Here is a 15197-nt window from a genome sequence, read left to right as displayed (position 1 = left end):
AGGATGGAGGGTCTGCTATGACAGCACCTCCCATGGTTTGGGAGGCAGCAGGAACAGTGAGACAACATAGATCTCTCTGCTCCATTTCAATAGCCTAAGGAGGTTGTGCTCCACCACCTGGATGCCAGCTACAGCAGACACAGGAGAAGGGGGCTGTACCCTTTGTGGACAAGGACCCATGGGGCTGCTGAGGTCCAGGTGCCCAAGGAGCACAGTGCACAACTTCAGGTGCTGCCGCTGTGTAGGTAGGAGGCCAGGTAAGGGATAGGAATGGACATTGCTCTGGGTGGAAACCCCCATCTCTGTCTCCACATATAATGCACTTGCTCATGGTCCTTGTAGTGGGACCTAAACTAGCTTTCCCGTGACTGCTCTAACAATGGACAAGCTCTGACAATGGACAAGCTGTGACAATGGACAAGCTGTCTGCATTATGCTTTCTTTGAGATTTTGAACTAGTTGAAATCACAAAGTGAAATTTGGTTCCAAATTGGTTCAATATGAAATTTGTCAATGAAAGAAAAGAGATCTGAAATTATTTAAATATGATTTCAATTGCTGTAAAATTTTGAATGATTTTAACAATGATTTTAAGCTCTGTGCTACTTATTTTTGCATTCAATATTTCTTATTGTTGGTGATTGTATATAAATTGTGATATAATTATTGTAAACCTTTGATCAGGAATGAAAGTAAATGTTTAATTCAAAAAACCTGATAGTGGGCGGGCCGCGGTGGCTCAGCGGGCAAAGTGCTTGCCTGCCATGCCGGAGGACCTCGGTTCGATTCCCGGCCCCAGCCCATGTAAAAAACAAACAAACAAACAAAATACAATAAAACAAGAAAATGTTTAAAGATGTTTCCCTTTCTTCCTCCCTTCCTTCCTTCCATCCTTCCTTCCTTCTCTCTCTGTCTTTCCTTCCCTTCCTCCCTCTCTCTTTAAAAAAAAAAAAAAAAAAAAAAAAAAAAAAAAACCTGATAGATTTCTGAAGCAAGCACAAATATTTGTTAAGATTTATGGAGACATTTTGTTTAGAAATACTATCTGAGAAATTAAAAGAATCACAATTGTGTTTCAGTACAAAATGTATGATTTTTAGTTTTCAATAATTTACAGTCATATGGTATAAAATGAAATATGGACTTTTCTTATTTTACCATCCAACATAACACACTTATTAAAAGTTAACAGATCATTCATGTATGTGTTAATAAATTTAAAAAAATTAATGTAATCTCTACCCAGATCATAAAATAAAATATTATCAGAATATTTCATTGAGTATTTAGCTGTTTTTGTTGGGGGTGGTTATGGTGTTGTCAATGGGTGTTTAGGATCCAATAAGCTAGCCAAACAATTGCAAATGCAGGTAAGTCATTACATAGTTTATGCTGCACATTAGCCTTTAAATTAAGGTCAGAGAGCTGGGTGCAGTCAGCATACATATAGTTTCACTTCAGTGAACATCTTCACAGTTGGAGAAGTATTTCAATAAACAAATTATTTAATGTTTCAAAAGTGAGATCCTAAATATTACAGGTTTGCTAGCTTTTTCAGGTTTGTTTCCCTTAAATATTTCAGCTTTTTCAGAGGTTAAGTGGGGAAATTTTAGTTTCTACATATATTACTTAAATGAAAATTAAAACAAAATCATAGAACTGTACAACACAAACTTGGAACACTAAAGTAGACCTTGGACTGTGGTAACTAGTACAATTATCACAATAATCTTTCATCAAATGAAACAAATGTGCCACACTAAAACAAGGTGTTAATCATAAGGGAGTGTAGAAAATACTTCTTATTTCTGCATGATTTTTCTGTAAACCTACAACTGCTCTAATTAAAAAAAAACAAAATCTGATAAACTTATTTTAACATGTCATAGAATTATTCAAGTAAAGTACCGAAAATAGTGTGGGATAAAATACCTAGATGAGATTAGATGGCTGTGTCTATACTGAACTTCCTCATGTCCTTTGGATGCACCCCCCTTTGATTTCTATACCTCAACCCAGAATATAATGTTAACCATTTTTGTATCTCTAGGACACTATTTTTATTATTCTTTTTCAAGTTACAAACTCTTTTTCACACTGGATTTTCAAGGAAAACTTTACAGAAATAAAGAAAATATAAACAACAGAAAATATTAAATTGAGGTTTTTGTTGTTGTTTTTTTAAACTCCAACCCCTGATGCATTGATACAGCTTTGAAAGCCCTTAGAAAGATTCTCCCACCTTCTCTCAATGTGTCTTATAGTTTCTCTGCTCTGATCTGATTGCATTTTTTTGCTTAGAATTAATCCATTGGTCTTCTCAACTTGTGTATTTAGAGGCATACTCCTGTTATCCCTCTCTTCTAAACTGAAAATTTCCTCTTTCTAAGGTGACTCACCCTTTTCACCCATGTCTGAGAGAAGCTGGCAGCCACTGTTCCTGGCAGTGGTCATCTTGGGACCACATGTGGAAAACCTGGTGAGAATGGAGCCTGCATCGAGGAAGCAGAGCAAGAAAATGATCCCCAGAGAGTAGACTTTGGTTACATCATCTGAAATGCTGGTTTACCTGAATTCAGGCAAACATTTTCAATTTCTCTTAAACAAAATAACAACTTTAATCTTATTACTTAAGCAATTTTCCTCTGAAACAACAGTTTTAATCATGACAGTTTGCTTCTTCCACTGTTGCTATGAAATGTGTGCCAATGTGAAAATATTTGCTTATACTACACAGCATTACTTGGTGAAACACTTACACTTAAAAAATATATTGACTCTAAATCATGAAAAACATGATTGTTGGTGACTTGTGGCAACCAAACTTCGCCTCTATCACACAGCAATCCATTTCTTATCGTTTCCTCTTGTGGCTTGTACTTCCAAGTCCACACTTTTGCTTATAATGACTGCATCCTGCTGGAATTAAGGCTTCCAGGATTCAGTTTAACCTCATCTAACGAAGCTCTTATTTCCAAATGAGCCCATACCCACTGAGTGATGATTAGGGTTTGAGCATGTCTTTGTTGAAAACATGGTGACATTTACCACAAGCATTATAATAAGTGTTGAATTTGGGTGGGTGTGATTCCTTAGACTTTGGCCTTTTGAATAATACTTTTGGACTATGCTTGTTCCTTTGACATTTCATGGGAATTTGAGAATCGTCTTCCTGACTCCTTATGGAATATGGTTTGGGGATGATGGGCATCTTAATAATATTAACTATTTCAACCTGTAAATATATATATTTTATTTGTTCATTTATATGCCTTCTTTGATCCTTTCATTAATATTTCATGATCTGCATTGTACAAATATTGCTCATATTTTTTAGGATTTATACACAAGTATTTCATATTTTTCTTGTCATAAATGAAACTTTTTTGAAAATTTTGAGTTCCAGTTATTCATTTCAAATATATACAAATAATATTTGCCTTATATTCTGTAATTTTGCTAAACTCACTTATCAATTCTAGTAGAATTTTTTAGGTTTGATGGTATTTTCTTTGTAGACAATAAATTCATTTGCTAATAGAGAAAATCTTATATCTTCTTTTCCAATATGAATGTCATTTAATTCTTTTTTCTTGTGTTAATATGCTATCTATGACCTATGCTTCAATGTCAAAGAGGTATATTAGGAGTCAAAATCCTTGTTTTGCTTCTGTACTTAAGAATGAAAGATTCAGCCTTTCATTTTTTAATTTTTTTTAATTTAAGGATACACATGAGATACTTAGAACTACCAAAAGTGGATATCTTAGTTAGCTTAACCACAGGCTATTTAAATAAAGTATCCATATAATCATTGTAAAGCCTGTGTTTGTACAGTAAGTTTAATAAACCAATTTAAAATTAAGTCAACAAGGAAAAAAATCTACATATTCAGATAGCAAAGTTCTTAAGTTCTAAGTATTAAAAACTAACTTAGATACTATTCGATCAGCTGCCAAAACTGTGAATGTTCTCAAAATATCAAGTAAAGAATTCTTATAAATATCTGCGTTGCTGTAGTAATGACCTATGTTACTAAATAGTTCCTTATTTCTTGAAAATATGAAGTTACAAATATTTTTACCATTAATGTATGGAAATCTTAACCACCTAAAATGGATATCTTAGTTAGCTTATCCATATGCATATTAAAAAAAAATTTAAATCTAAGTAATCATTGTAAAACCTGTTTGCACAATGTTCCATAAACTAATTTAAAATTAAAGCAAGAAAGGAAAAAAAATCTTTAAATACAGATATCAGAGTTATTTGAACCCTAAATATTAAATAGTATCTTAAACACCATTTGATTAACTATCAAAACTGCGTGTGTTGTTAAAATACTAAATAAAAAGTCATTACAAATAACTTTTATATCACCTTTGCTATAGTAGTGAGCTATGTTACTAAATATTTTCAAATTTTTCATTTCAGGAATTTATTTTATCTAATATTACTATAACTGCCTATCAAATTTTTTAACCAGTTTTTAATTGTGAAATGCAGTGTATATATATATATATATATATATATATATATATATATATATATATGTACATATACAAAGAAAAGAAAGAATAAAAGCAATAATTTTCAAAGCACACTTCAGCACGCAGCTACAGTGTTAACAGTTCCCAGAGTTTGTCATGGGTTACCAAGCCCTCAACTCAGATTTTTCCTTCTAGCTACTCCAAAAGACTGGCGGCTTTATCAGAGTCATAATAATGGAATCATACAGTATCTATCCTTTTTTTTTTTTGCATGGGCAGGCACCGAGAATCGAACCCGGGTCTCCGGCAGGGCAGGGGCGAACTCTATCTGCTGAGGCACCGTGGCCCACCCAGTATCTATCCTTTTATGTCTGACTTTTTTTCACTCAGCATTATGTTCTCAAGGTTCATCCATGTTGCTATATGTTTTGGGACATCATTTTGTCTAAATGCTGCATAATAGTCTATCATATGCATATACCACATTTTGTATATCCACTCATCTACTGATGGGCACCTAGATTGTTTCCATCTCCTGGCAATTGTGAACACCGCTGCTATGAACATTGGTGTGCAAATTTCTGTTCATGTCACTGCCCTCAACTCTTCTGGGTATATATCTAGTATTAGTATCGTCAGGTCATAGAGCAACTCAGTATTTAGTTTTCTGAGGAATCCTCAAAACTGATTTCCACAGCAGCTGAACCATCTTATATTCCTATCAACAGTAAATAAGTGTTCCGATTTCTCTACATTTTCTCCAACATTTGTTGTTTCCTGTTTTTTTAATAGCAGCCATTCTTATAGGTATGAGGTGATATATCATCGTCGTCTTGATTTGCATTTCTCTTATAACCAATGAAGCTGAGTGCTCTTCATATGCTTTTTGCACTTCAGGAAAGTACCTATTCATTTCCTCTGCCCATTTTATAATTGGGTTGTTTGTTCTTTCATTGGTGAGCTGTATAATTTCTTTATGTACACAGGATATCAAGTCTTTATATGATATGTAGGTTCCAAATATTTTCTTCCATTGACTTGGCTGCCTCCTCACCTTTTTTTTTTTTGCATGGGCAGGCACTGGGAATCAAACCCAAGTCTCTGGCATGGCAGACGAGAACTCTGCCTGCTAATCCACTGTGGCCTGCCCTTCTTCATCTTTTTAGCAAAGTCTTTTGAGGCACAGAAGCTCTTGATCTTAAGGAGTTCCCATTTGTCTATTTTTTCTTTTACAGCTTGTGCTTTAGGTGTAAAAATTAAGAAGCTACCTCCTATTACTAGATCTTGAAGATGTTTCCCTACATTTTTTCTAGTAGTTTTATGGTACTAGCTCTTACATTTAGGTCTTTGATCCATTTTGAATTGATTTTTGTATAAGGTGTATGATAGAGGGCCTCTTTCTTTCTTTTGGCTATTGAAATTCAGTTCTCCCATGCCCACTTATTAAAAACATTATTCTGTCACAATTCAGTGGATTTGGGGGCCTTATTGAAGATCATATGTCTATAAATTTGGTAATGAATCTCTGACTCTCAATTCTATTCCACTGGTCAGTCCTTCTGTCTTTGTGCCAGTACCATGCTGTTTTGACCACTGTGCTTTATAGTAAGCTTTAAAGTCAGAAAGTGAAAGACCTCCCAGCTCACACTTCCTTTCTTAGGATATCTTTAGCTATTCGAAGTCTCTTTCCCTTCTCTATAAATTTGATAACAAATTGTTCCAAGCTTTCAAAGTAGGTTTTTGGGATTTTTATTGGTATTGCATAGAATCTGTAGATCAGTTTGGGTAAAATTCACATCTTAATGTTATTCAACTTTCCTATCCATGAGCATGGGATGTCTTTCCATCTATTTAGGTCACTTTTAAATTTCTTTTAGTAATGTTTTGTAATTTTCTGGGTATAAGTCCTTGACATCCCTGGTTAGACTTATTCCTAGATACCTAATTCTTCTGGTTGCTATCCTGAATGGAATTTTTTTCCTTTGTTGTTACCTCAGAGAGGTCATTGCTTGTGTATAGAAACATTACTGATTTTTGTACATTAATCTTGTATCCTGCCACTTTGCTGAATTTATTTATTAGCTCAAGTAGTTTTACTGTAGATTTCTCAGGGTTTTCTAATTAAAGGATCATGTCATACGCATTTAATGAAAGTTTTACTTCTTCCCTTCCTATTTGGATTCCTTTTATTTCTTTCTCCTGTCTAATTGCTGCAATTAGTACTTCTAATAGAGTGTTGAATATTAGTTGTGACAATTGGCATCCTTGTCTCCAATCTCTAGGGGGGTGCTTTCAGTTTCTCACCATTAAGTATGATGCTGGCTATGGGCTTTTATAAATGCCCTTTATGATACTGAGAAATTTCCTTTGATGCCTAACTTTTGAAATGTTTTTATCAGGAAAGGATGTTGTATTTTGACAAATGCTTTTTCAGCATCAATCAATATGATCATGTGACTTTTCCCTTTTGATTTGTTAATGTGTTATTTACTTTGGTTGATTTTCTTATGTTGAACCATCCTTGCATTCCTGGTATGAATCCCACTTGATCATGATGTATAATTCTTTTCTTGTTGCATTGGACACAATTTGCTAGTACTTTGTTAAGAATTCTCGCATCTATGTTCATTATGGAGATTGGTCTATAGTTTTCTTTTCTTGTATCATCTTTACCTGATTTTGGTATTAGAATGATGTTAACTTCATAAAATGAGTTAGATAGTCTTCTTTTTCCTTAAATTTTTTGGAAGAGTTTGAGCAGGTTTAGTGTCAGCTTTTTTTTGAAAATTTGATAAAATTCTCCTCTGAAGCCATCAGTTCCTGGTTTTTTGTTTGTTTTTTTTTTTGTGGGAAGATTTTTGATGACTGATTGGATCTCTTTACTTGTAATTGATTTGTTGAGATCTTCTGTTTCTTCTTGAGTCAGTATGGGTAATGTGTGTGTTTCTAGGAATTTGTTCATTTCATCTGTGTTATCAGGTTTGTTGGCATATAGTTGTTCATAATATTCTTTTATAATTTTAAAAATTTCTTCATGATCTGTGGTAACAAACCCCCTCTCATTTTTTATTTTATTTACCTGTGTCCTCTCTCTTTTCTTCTTTGTTAGTCTAGCTACGGCACCATCAATTTTATTAATTTTATCAAAGAACCAACTTTTAGTTTTGTTGATTCTATTGTTCTCCAGTTGGCCAGTTTGTTTATTTCTGATTTAGTCTTTATTGTTTCTCTTTTTTAATTTCTTTTGGTTTATTTTGCTGTTCTTTCTCTAAATTCTCCAGGTGAGCAGTTAAATCCTCAATTTTTTTCATTTTTGTTTTTTAACATAGGCATTTAGGGCAATAAATTTCCCTCTCAGCACTGCCTTTGCTGCATCCCATAAGTTTTCTATGTTTTATTCTCATTATCACTCGTCTCCAGAAATTAACTGATTTCTCTAGTAATTTCTTCCTTGACCCACTGATTATTTAAGAGAGTGTTGTTTAATCTCCATATATTTGTGTGAGCTCCAGTTCTTTGGTGATTATTAATTGCCAACTTTCTCTGTTGTGATCAGAAAGTGCTTTGGAAAATTTCAATCTTATTAAATTTATAGAAACTCAGTTTATGTCCCAGTATATGATCTATCTTGGAGAACATTCCATGTGCACTAGAGAAGAATATATATCCTGGTGTTTTGCGATGTGATGATCTATATATGTCTATTAGATATAATTCATTTGTCTTATTGTTTAGATTCTCCATTTCTTTGTTGATCCTCTGTGTGGTTGCTCTATCTATAGAAGAGAGTGGTGTATTGAAGTCTCCCACTATTATTGTTGATATGTCTATAGCTCCTTTCAGTTTTTCCAATATATGCCTCATGTACTTTGAAGCTCCTTGATTTGGAACATACATATTGGGAACATATGATTGTTATTTCTTCCTGGTGAATTGTCCTTTTTATTAATTGTGCTGGTTTGAAAGGAAGTATGGCCCCTAAGAAAAGCCATGTTTTAATATAAATCCCATTTCATAAAGGTAGAATAATCCCTATTCAATACAGTATGTTTGAAACTGTAATGAGATCATCTAACTGATGATGTGATTTAGTCAAGAGTGGTTGATAAATTGGATTAGGGGATGACACATCTCCACCCATTTGAATGGGTCTTGATTGGTTTATTGGAGTCCTATAAAAGAGGAAATATTTTGGAGAATGAGAGATTCAGAGAGAGCAGAGAATGCTGCAGCACCACGAAGCACAGAGTCCATTGGAGATGAAGAAGGAAAAAGCCTCCTGGGGAGCTTCATGACACCAGAAGCCAGGAGAGTAAGCTAGCAGATGATGCCATATTCACCATGTGCCCTTCCAGCCGAGAGAGGAACCCTGACTGTGTTCGCCATGTGCCTTTCCAGATGAGAGAGAGAAACCCTGAACTTCATCGGCCTTCTTGAACCAAGGTATCTATCCCTGGATGCTTTTGACTGGACATTTCTATAGACTTGTAATTGGGACATTTTCTCAGTCTTAGAACTGTAAACTAGCAACTCATTAAATTCCCCCTTTTGAAAAGCCATTCCATTTCTGGTATATTGCATTCCAGCAGCTAGCAAACTAGAACATTAATGTAGTGTCCTTCTTTGTCTCTTATGATGTTTTTACATTTAAAGTCTATTTTGTCTGATATTAGTATAGCTGCTCCTGCTTTCTTTTGGTTACAGCTTGCATAGAAAATCTTTTTCCATCTTTTTACTTCCAATATAACTGTGTTCTTGAGTCTAAGATGTGTCTAAACAGCATATAGATGGATTATATTTTTTGATCCATTCTGTCAGTCTGTGTCTTTTGATTGGTGAGTTTAGTCCATTAACATTCATAGTAATTACTGTAAAAGCAGTTCTTGATTCTACCATCTTGTCCTTTAGTTTTGTTTTTTACTTTAGTTTTTATTTGTCAGATCTGTTTATTATTTTCCTTCTCTCTCTCTTTTCCTTTAAATTACCTTTACTCATATTCTTCAATTCTCTGCCCTTCTCCAGACCTCCCTCTCCTGTCTTTTTTTTATTGGCTCACAGGGCTTCCTTTAGTATTTCTTGTAAGGCTGGTCTCTTATTGATAGTACTCTCAATCTTTCTTTATCTTTGAAGATCTTAATCTCTCCCTCAATTCTGAAGGATCACTTGACTGGATAAAGAATTGATGGTTGGAAGCTTTTCTCATTCAGGATCTTAAAAATACCATGCTACTGCCTTCTTGCTTCCATGGTGCCTGTTGAGTAGTCTGAAGTCAGTCTTATGTGTTTATGTGTTTTCCCTTTTATGTAGTAGATTGCTTCTTTTTCATGCTGCTTTCAGGACTTTCTGTTTCTCCTGAACACCTGACAGTCTGCTTAGTGTGTGTCTTGTAGTGGGCTTGTTTGGATTTATTCTATTTGGAGTTCACTGGGCCCCTTTGATGTGCACATTCATGTTTTTATAGGGGTTGGGAAGTTTTCTTCAATTATATCTGCAAATCAATTTTCCCAACCCTTTCTTCTTCTCTTCTCCTTCTGGGACACCAGTAATTTTTGTATTTTTGCTCTTCTTGTTGTCCATCACTTCCCTAAGATCCAGTTACATTTTTTCATCTTTCTTGCCATTTGTTCTTTTGTGCACTCTAGTTCTATAGTTCTATCTTGTAGCTCACTTATTCTTCCTTCTGCTTCTTTAAATCTGCTACATGTGTCTCCTGTTTATTTTTTATTTGGTTTACTGTAGCTTTCATTTCTGTGAGATCTGCCATTTTTCTATTTAACCTCCCAAATTCTTTTTATGATCTTCTAATGTCTCCCTGATATCCTTTATTTCTTTAGAAATATCTTCGAATAGTTGTTCCATATTCTGCATCCCCTCTGGAATTTTGATTTGGTCATTTGACTGGGCCATTTCTGCTTGAATCTTCATGTGCTTTGTGATTTCTGTTGTGTTCTGGGCATTTGCTTATTTTGATGGTTATTATGATTTTCTTCACTCATATAAAGTTGTATATTTACTTAGATTTTGCAGAATGTTTCCTTTTACACTTTGTTTGTAAGTTATTCTCTACCAAAGAAAGGCCTGGAACTAATGTAGGGGATACAATTCAACTTAAGGGTCTATTACAAGGCAGGGCAGCAGGGTGCAAGGGTACTCCATGGCAGGGTGGCTGACAACCATGCAGGAGGTCCTACCTGAACTCCTAGCCTGTGCACACACACAAATAATAATAATAATAAACCAAAATAATGATATATAAAAATATGAAGCAAAAAAACAAAAACCACAATGAAATATACCTTGACAGTAGTAGGCACCAGAATCAAAAGAAGACACCGCAGTATATACTGGGACTGAAGTCAGGCTGGTGCCCACCAGAGGGAGAAAAAATTTAAGAGAAAAATAATAATAGTAATAATAAAATAAATTAAATTGAATAATAAAAATGATATGTGAAATAAAAAATAGAAAATGAGTAAAATATAGTATAAAATATCTATAAACATTTAAAAATATTGGAAAGGGCAGCTATATTACTAATAAAAATATAGAAAATATGTTTTAAAAGGGGGAAAATAAAAAAGAATACTGAGAAGATAAAAAATAAAATAAAAAAATAATTGAAATAAAAACTTCGGCCGATAGGAAGTTAGCTTGCCTGCACTTACCCCTTTTTCCCAGCAGGTGGCGACCGTGAGGCTCCTCCTCCCTCAAGCTTTTCCTTCCCTGTTTGTTGCATCCAATCTGCACTTAACCCGAGGAGTCAGCAGATAGCACTTGAGTTTCCTCCTCTCTCAGCCCCAGGCCTCCTGGCCAGAGTTACTGCATTGCTACTGGAGGTCCGCATGCTCAGCAGGGGCACTGCCCTGTCAGGTGGGGCTCCTCCACCAGGGGGCTGCTCTGCCTGGTGGAGCCCACCAGCATGTAGAGTATCAGCTGACCAGCAGCGCTGGTGAGCCTGCCAGATACCAAGACTGCAGCAGGTTTTTCCGCACTCCTCCCACCCCAGGCTGGTCCTGCGGTGGACAATTACTCACCTCTGGGCTCCCTGCAGGCGCCGCCCACCTGCAGCGATGTGGGGAGGTTTCTCCAGCCAGCAGCTGTACAGGCTCTAGCTGAGGAGGGTCAGTTCCCTCCTTTCACACCTCCCCAGTGCACCGCATCCCGCCCTGTGGGAATCCTGGTCACCCAACACACTCACTCTCCCCTGATCCTTTTCCCCCACAAACTGCCAAAAGACCCTCCTAGACTACTCACACTCCTCCAGTCCTGGAGATTTTCTCCCCGTCTCCTACGTTGTTTCCTGGAGCAGGAGTGAACTCACTCCACTCTGGCCCGCCGTCTCCTGCTCCACCCTTTCACTTTTAATTGTGAACTTTCCAGCAGAGCTTTTCTAGCTGTTCTTCATCAGGTTGAGGAAGCCCCGTTCTATTTATATGTAAGTGTTCATAAATACTAACCTCTCTCAATCTGTCTGCCTATCATAGTGAGTGTATACTGAAATTTATTGAATGTCTTTTCTGTTTCTGAGGATCACATAGTTTTAGTTTTTACTCTGTTGTTATGGGGAATAACATTGGTATGTATTCAGAAATTAAGCCAATCTCACGTTCTCAAGAGAAACCTTACTTTTCGTGGTGTATGTATATATATAATTTAACCACGGGGATTTACGTTTTAATTATATCCCTTCAAAAATGCCAGAGGAGGAGTGCAAGGGTAGTTCATTGGTAGAGTTCTCGCCTGCCATGCGGGAGACCTGGGTTCGATTCCCGGTCCATGCACTTCCCCCAAAACAAACAAAGCCAAAGGTGAACAAATGGTGGTGCAAAAACCCATTACTCACATGGAAAAACAAAAAAAGAAAAGAAATGTGACTGCCGTAGGACATATAAAAAAAAAAATGCCCAGAGGGTAAAGGAGAAAAACTGAAGTTCTTGAGCTAGGAAATGATAGAACTGTGCTTTCATAGATTATTCTGGCAGCAGTGTAGATGGCCAAAATAAGATGAGTATGTGAAAAATTCTAGAATAATGGTTAGAAGCCACTTACAGTAATGTAAGTCGATTGAAAATTAAAACATGCCTAAATTTTGGTGGTGACTATGGGAAAGGATTGAGGATACTATGGTGGTACTGCATTACTTACCATGTTAGAAATGTGAACAATTTTCTGTGGTTTTTCCATCCACAGAAAATTTTAATTCCCAGAAATATTGAGTATCTACTATGTACCCTGTACTGGGCATAGAACCGGAGCAAAGTAGTAAACAAAACAGAAGTTGTCTCTGTCCTTACATAGTTTCTAGTTTATAGAAAAGCAACAAAATTAGAGAAAAAAGTAATGTCTGATGTGCATTACGATGGAACATCTACTGGAAGTTATGAGACCGTAACTCATGACACCTGACTTTTATGGACTGTCTACATTTTTGGACTCCTTTAAGAACTCAGCTTCTATTAGTACAATTAACAGTCCCGGCAAATTAATGAGAGGGATGCTATTATTCCTTCCCCTCTCTGACAAAACTCTGAGGCAAACAGAGTTCAAGTAAATGCCCAAGATGTTAAAGAGTAATGAATTATGGTGGTTAGCATTAACCAAGTGTCATCTCATTCCAGAGACCAAATTCTTAACTAAAATGAAAAAAAGAAATTAATGAACTCAGTTACTGAAATATTACACTTAAGAATGTGTTATATTTGTCAATCAATGATTAGGGAGTAGAGAATGTTCACATACAGGTCGTTGTAAAGTTCCTAGACTGTAAGTTCTTACAGAAGTCACATCTGTTCCTGAATTAGCTGTTAGTTTTAAATTCTGAGATGCTGTGCTCCTTGTGTATAACCTAGTAGTTCTCTGGAACATTGGATATCTGTGTGACATTGAAACTCAGAATTAGAGTTCTGCAGCTTTATAAGTCAGCATTACTCCATACTGCAACTGTTTAAGAAACAAATAAGAGATGAGGCAACAATTAGAGATATGAGCGATATGGACCTGGTTAGAGTATGGTAAACTAGAACACAGGGTAAAGGAGAGTATTGTCTATATTTTAAAACATCAACTTCTGTGTGAGACCAAAGGAAAGGATGTTGATTTAGTCCAAAATTTAAATTTTCTATAGCAAACTATCTAATTTAACCTGTCTGGTCAGTTTATTTAATCAAACTAAGTACATGGAATTTAGAATAGGGAACGAGATCTTATTTTTCTGTACAGGTTAATGTAATACCCAGATACATTCCCAGAGTATTTTGGGCAGAAAATTAAAAAAATATTTTCAAAGTACCCTTGAGGGACTGGAGAAATTGTGGAACTTTTAAACTTCCGCACCTGGGGAAATCCTGATATTCTCTCAGGCACTAGTGGTTCACAATTTAATAAGCCAAGCCCTTGATCTTGAGGTTTGTCCTTATGAAACTTATTTCTGCAATGGTGAAGCTAGATCTGCATGCAATTATGTCTAAAGTCACCCCCACACAGAGAGACTATTTTGTTGTCAGATGTGACCTCTTTCTTTAAGCCAACGCTGCAAAAAAAATCACTCCACTGGACATGATTCCCAGTACATAAGTCTCCCTGGAAACGTGGGATATGACTTCCAAGAATGAGTCTTATCTTAGTATTGTCATGTGAAAAAGGCTTCATGATCAAAAGTGGGAGAGGGAAATAGAGCAAAATAAAGCTCCAGGGGCTAAGAGATCTCAAATAGAGTTGAGAGACTGTTCTGGAGATTACTCATGCAATTTTAGCCAGATACTGCAACTGCCACAGTATGCCAAGCCCTAACTAACAGTATTCTTAAAAATCCTAAGGAATACTGGCTTGGGACTTCCGGAGAAGATGGCGGCTTAGTAAGATGCGCGGGTCTTAGTTCCTCCTCCCGAAAAGCAACTAAAGAAAGAGAAACAATATGAAACAGCTCCCGGAGTCACGACAGAGACCAAAAAGACAGCGTACCCCATTCTGGAACAGCTGAACGGGCAGGGAGAATCCACTGCGGTGAGATACCCGAGGGGCGCATGTTTTCCTGGCCGGGGCGGCTGGCGACTGGGGTCCCCTCCACGCACGTGACTCCCCGGTCTGACTGGGAACGTTGGATAGCGGGGCCCTCCCGCCACGGTTGGCGTCTCGGGCCAGCTGGGCAATTTGGACCGGCACTCCCCCAAGCCGCGGCGACCAGCGACCCCCGCCTCCACGCGCGGTTTCCTGGGCCAACTGCCCCGCAGACAGATGACCGCCACGAGCGCCACCTACTGGGCAGGAAAAGAAAAACAGAGCCCAGAGATTTCACAGAAAAACCTTTCAACCAGCCGGGTCCCACACCCAGGGAAATCTGATCAAATGCCCAGACACCAGCAGAAAATAATGGATCACGCTCAGAAAATTGAAGATATAGCCCAGTCAAAGGAACAAACCAATAATTCAAATGAGATACAGGAGCTGAGACAACTAATGCTGAATATACGAACAGAAATGGAAAAACTCTTCAAAAACCAAATCAATAAATTGAGGGAGGACATGAAGAAGACATGGGCTGAACAAAAAGAAGAAATAGAAAATCTGAAAAAACAAATCACAGAACTTATGGGAGTGAAGGACAAAGAAGAAAAAACGGAAAAAACAATGGATACCTACAATGGTAGATCTAAAGAGACAGAAGCTACAATTAGTGAACTGGAGGATGGAACATCTGAATTCCAAAAA

Source organism: Tamandua tetradactyla, chromosome 8, assembly GCF_023851605.1.
Source record: "Tamandua tetradactyla isolate mTamTet1 chromosome 8, mTamTet1.pri, whole genome shotgun sequence".
NCBI lineage: Eukaryota > Metazoa > Chordata > Mammalia > Pilosa > Myrmecophagidae > Tamandua > Tamandua tetradactyla.
The sequence above is the reverse complement of the archived record's forward strand: the minus strand, read 5'-3'. Positions refer to the sequence as shown.